Here is a 14,355-nt window from a genome sequence, read left to right on the forward strand (position 1 = left end):
AGAAAGAGTTTTCTGTTCTTGGTCCTGACCAGTCCATTTCAGGGTCCCATGGTCATTGAAGGGCCCCTTGTATGAACTTTTGGCTTTGCTTGAAGACAATGTTTCCACCATGGGTATTGTATTCAGTCCAAAGTCTATTGCAATCCTCCCTTGTGAAATCTTTTTCAACCTCACCAAGCTTGTCCTCTTTCAACTATCACAGTGTGAAAGGAGGCACACATGTCCATGAGGTATCTCACAGGTATCTGTGCTCACAGAAGGAGCCGAAATAGCTCAGTTGGGAGAGCGTGAGACTGAAGATCTAAAGGTCCCTGGTTCAATCCCGGGTTTCAGCAGACAAGCCATGCCTGCACACATTTGTGTTTCCCTGTGTTAGCTCTGTGTGCCAAGTGATCAGAAAACCTTTGAAGCTTGAAAAAAAGGTAGGCACTTTGAGTCCAATATTTAGCCAGACTCTCCTTAGGCCAGGCACATTGAAGTCCATTTTTGGTTGCCCATGATGTCAGAAAGAGTTTTCTGTTCTTGGTACTGACCAGTCCATTTCAGGGTCCCATGGTCATTGAAGGGCCCCTTGTATGAACTTTTGGCTTTGCTTGAAGGCAATGTTTCCACCATGGGTATTGTATTCAGTCCAAAGTCTATTGCAATCCTCACTTGTGCAATCTTTTTCAACCTCACCAAGCTTGTCCTCTTTCAACTATCACAGTGTGAAAGGAGGCACACATGTCCATGAGGTATCTCACAGGTATCTGTGCTCACAGAAGGAGCCGAAATAGCTCAGTTGGGAGAACGTTAGACTGAAGATCTAAAGGTCCCTGGTTCAATCCCGGAATTTGGCAGACAAGCCATGCCTGCACACATTTGTGTTTCCCTGTGTTAGCTCAGTGTGCCAAGTGATCAGAAAACCTTTGAAGCTTGAAAAAAAGGTAGGCACTTTGAGTCCAATTTTAAGCCAGACTCTCCTTAGGCCAGGCACATTGAAGTCCATTTTTGGTTGCCCATGATGTCAGAAAGCATTTTGTGTTCTTGGTTCCTACCAGTCCATTTCAGGGTCTTATGGTCATTGAAGGGCCCCTTGTATGAACTTTGGGCTTTGCTTGAAGGCAATGTTTCCACCATGGGTATTGTATTCAGTCCAAAGTCTATTGCAATCCTCCCTTGTGAAATCTTTTTCAACCTCACCAAGCTTGTCCTCTTTCAACTATCACAGTGTGAAAGGAGGCACACATGTCCATGAGGTATTTCACATGTATCTGTGCTCACAGAAGGAGCCGAAATCGCGGTACCCGACAGCCGCTCGACTGTATCCTCGACTCCAATCACAGCGCCAGATCCATCTTTCGTCTGCCAATCACAAGAGCAAATCCATCTTTCCACAACCAATCAACGAGCCGTATCCATCTTTCGCCGACCAATCACGGAGCGAAAACCATCTTTCGACGCGTCGACCAATTACGGCTCGCTCTCCATCTTTCCGTGCCGGCTAATCGGAGCGAGCGGGGGGCGGGAGCTATATCTGTCAAAGACCAAGTGCGCTCCGACAGAACGGCGAAAAGTAGCGGCGGAGAGCGTTCAAGGTATGTTGATGCTCCACTAATTTCTAAACTCTTGTTCATTTGTTGATAGAAATGTACGAGCTAAGTTCTCTTTTTGTGTACAATGCGGGATATGTTGTTGTTGAGTGAAGTTTAGTACTTTTATACTCGCGCGCGTATACTAGCGCTAGTAGGATAAACAAGTACATTAACACTTGTAAAGCTGTCGATGGCAGAAAAAAAGACGCAGCAAGATATAAAATGGTCAGAAAGTGTAATGTATGTCATAATCACATACATGTGTGCCCGTACGGCGCACTTTTCAGTCACAATTTATTAGATAAGTATATTCGTTTTATTTTGCGCGGACAAAAAGGCGCAAAGACGCTGTTAGTGCAAAGCCTGATATAACGTTTATGGTATGTTATTCGTTTAGTGTTGTACTTTTAAGTCACAAGTTATCCATTCATTCATTTATTCATTCATTCATTTATTTATTCACAACGCCGGTAAAGGTTGTGCTACCGAGTGTCTCGCTAGCTTGTGACCAGCATGTTATACGTTCAGTCGTGGCATGAGCTGCACAGGTATATTTGACTCAATTATACTTGAGATGGGATTTCTTCTGTATGCAACGTGTACGAGGGGCAGTATTGCCTTTACTTTTTTTATTTATTTTTACTATATTTAATTCTAAGACTGTGTTATTCTTCAGTTAACTTGTATCTCCAGGTGTGTCAATTTGAATGTATGATAAACTGTAGGATTAAAAATCAGAACCAGCTGTATTGCTTGAAAACACGAGGAATTTAACTTGGTGAGCTGTGCTCTCTTGTGAAGGCCTTAAATAGAACAAGAATAAACTCAATTAACTAAATAAACAATATAAACAATATAAGATCAACAGTATAAACAAATAAGTGTAAATAGTATGTGTACAAGCACTTTTCAGAGTGGTGGGGGTGGTTGTGTGTGTGTGTGTGTGTGTGTGTGTGTGTGTGTGTGTGTGTGTGTGTGTGTGTGTGTGTGTGTGTGTGTGTGTTTGTGCGTGGGTGTTTGTGCGTGGGTGTGTGTGCGTGGGTGTGTGTGCGTGGGTGTGTGTGTGGGTGGGTGGGTGGGGTCATATGAGCTCATCTGCTATCTCCTGACAGTCAGGAAGTTGGTGATCCACTGACAGAAGACTGCATCCTCCATGGACCTTTTTGAAATGTAGACAAACTGCAGGGGGTCCAGCAGGAGGCCTGTGATGTCCTTCAGGTGGCCCAACACCGGTCTCTCAAAGGGGTTCATGGCCACAGACATCAGGGCCTGTAGTCGTTGAGTCCTTTGATGGCGGGTTTCTTTGGGACTGGACTTTTTTTTGTTACCTGCAGGGTGGGGGGAAGGTCTCCTGTAGCTCATGACATCTCACAGGCCTTTCTAGACTTCTAAGGGCTGATCTCCCTTGTCACTTTGTTCCTGGCCTACTTGAACAGGTCTGGGTCCCCGCTCCTGTAAGCCTCCTCCTTGGCCTCCAGGGGTGAATAGAAGGGTTCACAGTTTATGAATAACGTCATCAGAACTAGGCTGCAATTTGTGTTGGATTAAATGTTCCTTTTTAGAGTTGAGAAAAACCTTCTACTCCTTAAATCAAATGGAAAAGATTCGTTTTATTGTTTTATAGTACCAGTGCTAGTATATGGGCTATGAGCATATGAGTGTATGTTTTTCAACCTTTCATTTTTATTATTTACTTTAGATGTCTGGAAAGTCACACAAGGCTATGGATGATGCCCACTGGCACCATTGCCTGCAAAAGTTTGCAGACACTGGTGTTTGGCCTTCCAGTGAGGGCAACAGACCTGCACCCCGCCAGAAAAAGTGGCACCACTATTATCAAATGGTAAACTTTTAAAAGAACACACACATCATGTCAGAAAAACACCCACTTTAATATTAAGTTTTTTCTAATCCACAACTGGCTCAGCAAACGGTGGTAAATAAAGATGTAATAGTATTTCTTTTGTTAGTTTACATTTATATTGTGCTATTCTTGCAGCTGGTAAAGTTGAACTTTGTGGTTACAGATAGAGAGGTGTCCTCTTCAGTTGAGAGGACAGGCTACTCTTGTCCAAGGACCTCAGAGCTGTTCTTGTGGCTTTCACAAGGTAACCCTTATTAAATTCAACATTCCGCTGAAAGGGTTAAAGTATTTCCTCCGAATGTTGACTGCTTATGTTATTATGCACACTAATGCACTTACTCCTGATGTACTTTTTTTCAGGCAAGGGAGCATGCCAGGGCTTCTTCATCTGGGGGACAGCAGCCTCAATCCAGTCAGTCCACAGCAGGACTGACTGGGTCCACAGCCACTGAATCCACAGCTGGTCCATCAGCTGGGGCAAGTCCTGTGAAAAGGACTAAACTGGTATTGTCCATGGTAAATATAACTTCTTTATAAAGCTACAAACTGTAGAGTTACTATCAGATTACATAATTATCAGATTATCAGATTACATAAGACCATGAACATGTATTTTTCGCCTAGAAATAGGCGTTTTAATTATTGTCTATATTTCTCTGTTACTTTATTCAGTTTGAAAGATCGAGGTTTGGGTCCCATACACGTACACCAAAACCAAACCTCAATGTTCAGAGGAAAAAACCCTCTCAGGTAAGTATTAAAGACTATGATTTAGAGCTCACAAAAACCTGGTGTGTTGTTTTGTGATTCTGATTATAAATGTCTACACAGACACAAAGTAACCCTGGCTCTGCTGCTGCCACCACATCCCCATCCCAATCTCCATCTTCCCACAACCCTTCGTCTCCTCGCCATTCCCCAGCTCCCTGCCGTTCCCCATCTCCTCGCCCTCATACCCCTGTGTGCCCATCCCCGTCTGACTTTTTTCTAGCTCCACCACCTGCTGCTGTGAGAAGACCAGCCCCAGTTCTCCCTGTGCCAGTGCATGTGGCTGAGATGGTCCCTGTAAGCTGCTTTTTAAATCTTGAACACAACACATACCATTTCATCTGTTAATGTTGCTTCTGTTTATAACCATGCTTATATTTTATCACAGCAGGACCCCCCTCAGCCCCAATCCTCTGTGGAGCTCCCACTCTTGTGGGCAGAGACCCTTCCTGTGCAGGATCACAAGTGGGTGTCTGCAGCTCTTTTTAAGGTTGGGGCGAGCGGAAAGCTGGAGCTGCGTGATTGCCTCCAGCTTTGGTACAACCCTCCACCACCAGCCCTGTTGTACCACCAGGTTCCCACCCCTGATCGTTTTTTCTCCCATCGACTCTTCTTGTGGATGCCCTATAGACTGTGGAAGGTGCGGTTGTTTTGTACCAACCCCACCTGCACAAGGCATCCACTTGCTGGGGGAGGTCTACACAGGAGAGTCCGGAAGGTGCTAGACATTGACAGCTACTACATCCTTGCTACAGAGACACTGATCTGCAGCAAGTGCAGAAGTAGCTATGTGTCTACTGGACAGAACATCCTCCAGCAACTGGACCTGGCTCACCGATCAGAGTTCAGGGTTATCCTTACTCGCAAGTAAGTTATACAATACACTGAATTGTTCCTCCTCCTTTTTTTCTTTTAAGTAATATATTTGAATACTCTTTTGTAGGTATGCCTGTGACATACGTGTCATTCGACTCTTGCGAGAAAGAACCCTTGGGAATGGTCCTGCACGCATTGTCAGCCAGCTGAAGGAAAACCACAGCGAGGTAAATTGTAAATTTCACAAGAGCAATATAAACCATGGACTATAATGCCACACAAACACATACACCGACCTCTTTCTCTACAGTGGCTAATTCACTTTAAACACTCAGCTCTGCCTCTCAGCCATTGCTCTGCTGGACTGATAAATATACCTTAACACTTGTTTATTTACTCTTGATTCTAGATATGTACCAGCAAAATATGAAATATTATCATTTATCCCTTTATCCCCATTAAAGCGATACCATTTCTCAGTTATACTTGTCCAAAAGACCTGCTGACTCTTCTGCTTTTAAGAAACATCACTGTCACTTAAAAAGCATCACTGTGTTTTAGTTTCTTTAGAATTTTTCCCACTTGGGTATCAGTTAAGGTGTATCTTCTTGTTAATGTGATTTTAGGAGTGGCTACAGCGTGTTGGGAGATACACCTCTGAGTGCATCGCCTTTCAGTCAAACCCTAGCCTGTTGCCGCCCAAGTTCCAGGAGCCTCCACAGCCAGAAGTTATCCCCAGCTTCAAATGGATCCTGACTGTTTACAGCCACGATATCCTCAACAGGCTTGAGGATATCAACGCTCATATAACAAGCACTTATGGATCCATTTTGAAATTGGACTCGACCAAAAAGGTTTGAACTGATCTCTGGATAACTGCATTCTTAATTGAAGTTGAGGTTTTTTTTCAAACAATTTTTTACTCTTCCTCCTTTAGACTAGAATAACACGTTTTCAGCACATATGATTCATTACATCCTTTAACATGTTTAGAAATTGTCCATGATTCAGATCATGAAATTATACATGATTCAGATAATTCTGTACCTATACAATATCCTAATAACTCTGTCTACATATTTATTTTTATTTTCAGATCACTAAGAAGCTGTCAGGGCCTGCTAAAGGCACAGCACAATGGCTGACATCAGTCGGGAATGAGGTAGGCCAGGTCCTCATCAGTGTCCTGACTGCAAATGAAGGTCCTGGATTGGATCAGATGGCTGCAGGCTTGGTACAGAGGTATCAGAAGGCAGGTGTGGTTCCCCCCATTGCTCTGTATGTGGACTGTGGCTGCTGCAAAGAAGTCGGGGAAACAAAACTGAAGATGCGCTTCAGTGGGTGGCCAGATCTCACTGTCCGCCTGGATATCTGGCACTTCATGCGACGGCTGGCTGTAGGCTGTACCACAGACGCCCATCAGCTATATCCCACTTTTATGGCCCGCATGTCAGCATGCATTTTTGAGTGGGATGCAGAGGATGTGGCTCTGCTGCGAAGGGCCAAGAAGGAGCAGCTAAAGCAGCAGAACTGGCCTGCACTTTCTGAGAGGGAGCTGGACCGCCACATAACCAAGGAAGAGCTGGCCTTGCACTGTAGGAGGAGGACCAGAGGAGAAGCAAAAACAATTCTTCTCCTTGATCAGCTTCTCTGGGAGCTCATGAGTGACAAAGGCAAGGATGCACTCGGTGTTCCCCTTTTCAACAGCGAAAGGATGCAGCACATCTGGAGAACCCAGAAGCGGCATGTGGCATGCATTCAGGACCCCCCAGGTGTGTCACTTTACACTGAGACTGGAACCATCATGAAGGGAGGTGTCCAGCTCAAAACCTACCGCTGTGCAAGGGGCTCCACATCCCTGGAATCCTTTCATTGCCACCTGGCACGATTCATTCCAGGTTTGTGTTCATGTTTTATAGTGTTTATGAGTTAATGTTCCTATCTTAATAAAATTGTGTTACTAATCATACAAATTATTACAGCGATGATTTGCACGCACTCAATGGTATTTTGTCATTTGTCACATTTTCATTGGTGCCATCTCCTGGTCACTGGCCTGAATAACACAATAAATTGATGAAAGGCCTCTTAGCACTCTTGGTCATTAAATACGCACACATCATACTTGCAACACTATAGCAAAAAAATACTATACTGAGCTTTGACGATTTGTTGTTTGTTCTTGTATTAAACTGCATTGTCAACTCTCTCCTCCCATTTAAAAGTTTAATTTTTGATAAGTAGGGAGACTGCATATAAAACTTAGCTCAACAATAAAATCTCATATTGCGGCTTTTTTCTTGTCTTTCCTTTAGGGAACAGCGCCAACGCTGTGAACTTTCAGATCTACCTCGTGGAGGGTTTGCATCGCTGGAACCAGAACCGTGCTGCTGCTGCTGTTGCAACCGAACCATCTCCGCTGCACAGTTATACAGGAGAGTTGGTTCATTGCGTCAACAGCCAGTATGAGCAAGTGTTTGGCAGGAAACTGGTTCCTACCTTTGTGCCACCTGCTAAATACACAGGTGAGAGTTTTGTGATAACTGCATTAAAATATCTTGTGTTTGTGTTTATATATGTTTGTGTGTGTGTGCATGTTGGTCTTATGTTAACTTTCCGGTTTTTCTTTCAATACTTTCTCAGGGGAGCTGATTGGTGTGCAGTATTTGCTGAAGCAAAACGACGAGCCTCTGCAAAACATGCAGAGCAGTTGTTTGGAGACCTCCGAGCAGCTGGAGGACCTGGATGTGGAAGAGCAAGGAGCAGAGGATGAAGGATTTATTGAGGATTTGGGAGAAGAAGCTACTGTGGCAGATCTAGTGAACTGCGAAGAGGTTCAGCCATCCAGTATCTCTTCTACCCCCAGCACTTCTCGGATGACAAGCAGCGTGCCCCCTGAAGCACTCTCCCAGCCACCAGCAGAACTCAATCCTCCAGCTCTTGTCTCTCCACCAGCTCCTGTCCCTCCACCAGCTCATGTCCTTCCTCCAGCTGTGGTCCCTCCTCCAGCTGTGGTCCCTCCTCCAGCTGCTGTCCCTCCTCCAGCTGCTGTCTCTCCTCCAGCTGCTGTCTCTCCTCCAGCTGCTGTCCCTCCTCCAGCTGCTGTCTCTCCTCCAGCTGCTCCTCAAGCACACCTCTCTCCACCAGCTCACGTCCCCTCTCCTGCTCCTGTCTCTTCTCCAGCTCCAGTCCCTCTTTTGCCCTCTGCCCCTTCTCCAGCTCCTGGTCATCCTCCATTAACACCCCCCCTCCTGCCAGAACTGAACCCCCCAGTACCAACTCTACCTTTCGCCTCCGTCTCCCTTCCAGCGCCTCCACAGCCACCTGCTCCTTTCCAAGCTGTGGATGCAAACAGCCTCCCTGGCATGGACAGAGTGGATGCTCTAGCTGAGTACCTGGTAGAGCTCCGTCATCAAACAGGTCTCACTCTGACCAATCAGCAGGCCCACACCATTGTCAGTCTGTGGCAAAATCTCACCGATTTTGATAAGCAGCGAGTGGTGTATGCAGCTCGACACCAGGACAGGCTGTTGACTGGGCGCTTCAGACACACCAAACAGCGGTCTGATTTCACCCCTGGAGTGGAGAGCACAAAGAGGTGTGTCCTTGGCTCAAAAGGCTCCCCTGCACAGTGGCCAGACTGCTGCAGGCTTATTGAGACCATTTTTGTCAGGCTTTGTAACATCCATAGGAGCCCAAAAAAGAAGGAGGAGAAAAGCCTGTCAAGATGGTCCCTTATTCTGCAGGACTACAGGAGGATCAGGCAACTGCTGCTCTGCAACGGAGTAGTGATGGAGCAGACCACTCTTCAACCCGTTGAAGTAAACCAGACCACCCTGACTCAGTGGTTTAATAAACGGATGAAAGGTCAAGAGGTTGAGGTCCTTTTGAAAGATGTGCAGCTGCCTGAAGCACGGCCACTGGCAGCAGTACCTTTACTGCCTGCCAGACCACAGCCCCTGTTTCCCATTCAGCATCACCATCCCCATCAGCTGCATGCATATGTGATGCCACCTAATACAGCTGGGCAGGCCAGAAGCAAAATCAGGCGGGCTCCAGCCACCACCGTCCAGCCTTCAGCCACCACAGTCCAGCCTTCAGCCACCACAGTCCAGCCTTCAGCCACCACAGTCCAGCCTTCAGCCACCATTGTTCAGCCTTCAGCCACTACTGTCCAGGCTCTAGCCCCTTCCCTCCATCCTCTGGCTGCCTTTACCCAGCCTCCAGCCACCTCAGTCCAGCAAGGCCCAGAACCACAGCCCAGGCCCATCCAACCAAGGCCCATAGCTGCACAACGGCAGCTGTTTCCCTCCGCCCAGCTTCAACCTGTTGTGCCACTGTTCGCTCCCTGCCCTGTTCCTGGGACATCCACCCCCTTAACTGACGCCCCTCATCAATCCTCTCAAAAGAGAAAATACACACGCACTGCAACATCAAATGTTTGTAAGAAGTGTGGTGCCTTTCGTACTGCAGAAACTGGCCACAGTCAGTATAAAGGTACAATTTATTGCCCGAAAGCAGAAACTTTATCGAAAGACGAATGGCTTGAGGCGATGCAGAGGGCAGCTTTTGAGAAAAGCTTAAACATTAAGTTTTTGTAAATAGTTGTGTAGTTATAGGTGGCTTGTAAATAGTTAAAGATGTAGATTTTGTTTGTTTGAAAATCAAAGAATGTTAGTTCGTTATTTTAGAGTACATTTACACTGTAAATTATTGATATTTGTTTGTTCTGTTCAATCATTTCTACCTTGCAATGTTTTAATTATCGGATTTGTTCTCTGTGTTTTGTGTGAAAGTTAAATCAAGTTCTTACAGTCTCATGACCTCCACAGTTTCAAGTTGTAAGAAAAACCACATCACTGTCAAAACCCACCCTTAAAAATAAAAGTGCAGAGTTCTAGCACTTTGAGGGACCATTTTTATAATTTGTGTCTTTGTTGTTTCTGTTTGGATTTCACTTTTCTTTGTTGTTTTTGAGTTATTTGTCATTTGTGTGCCTTTTCAAGAACATTTTCTGAAATTTTCCCGCTTTCTTTTCATGTTTCCTTTTATTTATTCTCAGTAATCTGATTTGATTTAAAAGAAAAATGTTCCAAAACCTCCAACACAGTCTTACGGTGTCATTTATTACATTAATGTGTCAGCATATCATCCCAGTTTCTTAGTTGTGGTAAAGAAAAGGGCCTTGTGTAACACCGTGCAAAGAAATACAACTTCAGTAATCATACTGTCATGTCTTTTCTGGAGGCTGAAGTTGGAGCTAGTCTTAAAGGCCAAGGACCCGCCATATCTGGCTGGTAGACTTAAAACTTCTTCAGTTAAAGTCTAATCATTAAATATTGTTAAATCAAATGAAGAATCAAAGTCAGCAAAGAGAGTCCACAGGTTTATTGAATTTCAATTCTGAAGAATCCAAACTGAAAAACACAGACTTTTGAAGAAGTTTTTGAAGGTTTGTGAAGTAAACTGGTCAGCCCTGCGGTTGGCTGGTGACCAGTCCAGGTTGTACCCCGCCTCTCGCCCAGTGACAGCTGGGATAGGCTCCAGCCACCCGGGACCCTGGATGGATGGATGGATGGATGAAGTAAACTGCTTATTTGTTTCCTCTTGTGTTTATGGTATTTGTGTGGTATGTAAGTGTTTGTGTGCGTGTATGTGTGCGCATGCCTGTATAGAAAAATGTGCAGTGAATTAAAATTCCAAGGAAAAGGTACACACACACACACACACACACACACACACACACACACACACACACACATAAACGTTTCTATCACTTACTATGAATTACAACCTTTAATCACTGACTACAACCTTCAAAGAACTGCTACAATACATCCATATATAACACATCAACTATTGTGTAAAGTGCCATAAATACTGCCATAATGTACTATAATTTAATTACTGAATGCATTAAATGCAAAACTTGCTCTACAATAAAAATTGCTAATTTTTTGCACTAATTCCAGGACTATTCCAGGACATGCATGAAAGGATGCAATCAGACATTTAATGTTTGAGGGAGGGTAAATGAACTTTAGAGAACACAATCAACAAAATTCCGTTTTGCCCATGGTTGGATTCGAACCCTGATCTGTCCCTTTTTTCTCCATTTTTTTCTTCCTTTTTCTTCCCCCTTTCTCCCCTTCTTCCCCCCACTATACGGACAAATGTTCCCCAGCTTTCGCGGAGTTGGGAGAGCGTTAGACTGAAGATCTAAAGGTCCCTGGTTCAATCCCGGGTTTCGGCAGACAAGCCATGCCTGCACACATTTGTGTTTCCCTGTGTTAGCTCAGTGTGCCAAGTGATCAGAAAACCTTTAAAGCTCGAAAAAAAGGTAGGCACTTTGAGTCCAACTATCAGCCAGACTCTCCTGAGGCCAGGCACATTGAAGTCCATTTTTGGTTGCCCATGATGTCAGAAAGAGTTATCTGTTCTTGGTACTGACCAGTCCATTTCAGGGTCCCATGGTCATTGAAGGGACCCTTGTATGAACTTTTGGCTTTACTTGAAGGCAATGTTTCCACCATGGGTATTGTATTCAGTCCAAAGTCTATTGCAATCCTCCCCTGTGAAATATTTTTCAACCTCACCAAGCTTGTCCTCTTTCAACTATTACAGTGTGAAAGGAGGCACACATGTCCATGAGGTATTTCACATGTATCTGTGCTCACAGAAGGAGCCGAAATCGGTTGGGAGAGCGTTAGACTGAAGATCTAAAGGTCCCTGGTTCAATCCCGGGTTTCGGCAGACAAGCCATGCCTGCACACATTTGTGTTTCCCTGTGTTAGCTCAGTGTGCCAAGTGATCAGAAAACCTTTGAAGCTTGAAAAAAAGGTAGGCACTTTGAGTCCAATTTTTAGCCAGACTCTCCTGAGGCAAGGCACATTGAAGTCCATTTTTGGTTGCCCATGATGTCAGAAAAGTTTTCTGTTCTTGGTACTGACCAGTCCATTTCAGGGTCCCATGGTCATTGAAGGGCCCCTTGTATGAACTTTTGGCTTTGCTTGAAGGCAATGTTTCCACCATGGGTATTGTATTCAGTCCAAAGTCTATTGCAATCCTCCCTTGTGAAATCTTTTTCAACCTCACCAAGCCTGTCCTCTTTCAACTATCACAGTGTGAAAGGAGGCACACATGTCCATGAGGTATCTCACATGTATCTGTGCTCACAGAAGGAGCCGAAATAGCTCAGTTGGGAGAGCGTTAGACTGAAGATCTAAAGGTCCCTGGTTCAATCCCGGAATTCGGCAGACAAGCCATGCCTGCACACATTTGTGTTTCCCTGAGTTAGCTCAGTGTACCAAGTGATCAGAAAACCTTTGTAGCTTGAAAAAAAGGTAGGCACTTTGAGTCCAATTTTTAGCCAGACTCTCCTTAGGCCAGGCACATTGAAGTCCATTTTTGGTTGCCCATGATGTCAGAAAGAGTTTTCTGTTCTTGGTACTGACCAGTCCATTTCAGGGTCCCACGGTCATTGAAGGGCCCCTTGTATGAACTTTTGGCTTTGCTTGAAGGCAATGTTTCCACCATGGGTATTGTATTCAGTCCAAAGTCTATTGCAATCCTCCCTTGTGAAATCTTTTTCAACCTCACCAAGCTTGTCCTCTTTCAACTATCACAGTGTGAAAGGAGGCACACATGTCCATGAGGTATTTCACATGTATCTGTGCTCACAGAAGGAGCCGAAATAGCTCAGTTGGGAGAGTGTTAGACTGAAGATCTAAAGGTCCCTGGTTCAATCCCGGGTTTCGGCAGAAAAGCCAGGTCGCACACATTTGTGTTTCCCTGTATAAGCTCAGTGTGCCAAGTGATCAGAAAACCTTTGAAGCTTGAAAAAAAGGTAGGCACTTTGAGTCCAATTTTTAGCCAGACTCTCCTTAGACCAGGCACATTGAAGTCCATTTTTGGTTGCCCATGATGTCAGAAAGAGTTTTCTGTTCTTGGTACTGACCAGTCCATTTCAGGGTCTTATGGTCATTGAAGGGCCCCTTGTATGAACTTTTGGCTTTGCTTGAAGGCAATGTTTCCACCATGGGTATTGTATTCAGTCCAAAGTCTATTGCAATCCTCACTTGTGAAATCTTTTTCAACCTCACCAAGCTTGTCCTCTTTCAACTATCACAGTGTGAAAGGAGGCACACATGTCCATGAGGTATCTCACAGGTATCTGTGCTCACAGAAGGAGCCGAAATAGCTCAGTTGGGAGAGCGTTAGACTGAAGATCTAAAGGTCCCTGGTTCAATCCCGGAATTTGGCAGACAAGCCATGCCTGCACACATTTGTGTTTCCCTGTGTTAGCTCAGTGTGCCAAGTGATCAGAAAACCTTTGAAGCTTGAAAAAAAGGTAGGCACTTTGAGTCCAATTTTAAGCCAGACTCTCCTTAGGCCAGGCACATTGAACTCCATTTTTGGTTGCCCATGATGTCAGAAAGCATTTTGTGTTCTTGGTTCCTACCAGTCTATTTCAGGGTCTTATGGTCATTGAAAGGGCCTTGTATGAACTTTGGGCTTTGCTTGAAGACAATGTTTCCATCATGGGTATTGTTTTCAGTCCAAAGTCTATTGCAATCCTCCCCTGTGAAATCTTTTTCAACCTCACCAAGCTTGTCCTCTTTCAACTATCACAGTGTGAAAGGAGGCACACATGTCCATGAGGTATTTCACATGTATCTGTGCTCACAGAAGGAGCCGAAATAGCTCAGTTGGGAGAGCGTGAGACTAAAGATCTAAAGGTCCCTGGTTCAATCCCAGGTTTCAGCAGACAAGCCATGCCTGCACACATTTGTGTTTCCCTGTGTAAGCTCAGTGTGCCAAGTGATCAGAAAACCTTTGAAGCTTGAAAAAAAGGTAGGCACTTTGAGTCCAATTTTTAGCCAGACTCTCCTTATGCCAGGCACATTGAAGTCCATTTTTTGTTGCCCATGATGTCAGAAAGCATTTTGTGTTCTTGGTACTGACCAGTCCATTTCAGGGTCCCATGGTCATTGAAGGGCCCCTTGTATGAACTTTTGGCTTGGCTTGAAGGCAATGTTTCCACCATGGGTATTGTATTCAGTCCAAAGTCTATTGCAATCCTCCCTTGTGAAATCTTTTTCAACCTCACCAAGCTTGTCCTCTTTAAACTATCACAGTGTGAAAGGAGGCACACGTGTCCATGAGGTATTTCACATGTATCTGTGCTCACAGAAGGAGCCGAAATAGCTCAGTTGGGAGAGCGTGAGACTGAAGATCTAAAGGTCCCTGGTTCAATCCCGGGTTTTGGCAGACAAGCCATGCCTGCACATGTGTGTTACCCTGGGTCATCTCAGTGTGCCAAGTGATCAGAAA

At 44.9% G+C, this 14,355-nt stretch overlaps 2 non-coding genes across 2 annotated transcripts; both read left to right on the plus strand.

Annotated features, from left to right (window-relative positions):
• The first annotated feature begins 12,709 nt into the window (after window positions 1-12,709).
• Window positions 12,710-12,782, plus strand: trnaf-gaa (transfer RNA phenylalanine (anticodon GAA)). The gene has a single exon. It is a non-coding gene; the product is annotated as a tRNA-Phe (tRNA).
• A 933-nt stretch (window positions 12,783-13,715) lies between these two features.
• Window positions 13,716-13,788, plus strand: trnaf-aaa (transfer RNA phenylalanine (anticodon AAA)). Its single transcript has one exon. It is a non-coding gene; the product is annotated as a tRNA-Phe (tRNA).
• The last annotated feature ends 567 nt before the right edge of the window (window positions 13,789-14,355 follow it).

Source organism: Halichoeres trimaculatus, unplaced genomic scaffold, assembly GCF_033239565.1.
Source record: "Halichoeres trimaculatus isolate MK-OKI-2021-1 unplaced genomic scaffold, fHalTri1.1 fHalTri1_scaffold_9, whole genome shotgun sequence".
Classification (NCBI taxonomy): domain Eukaryota; kingdom Metazoa; phylum Chordata; class Actinopteri; order Labriformes; family Labridae; genus Halichoeres; species Halichoeres trimaculatus.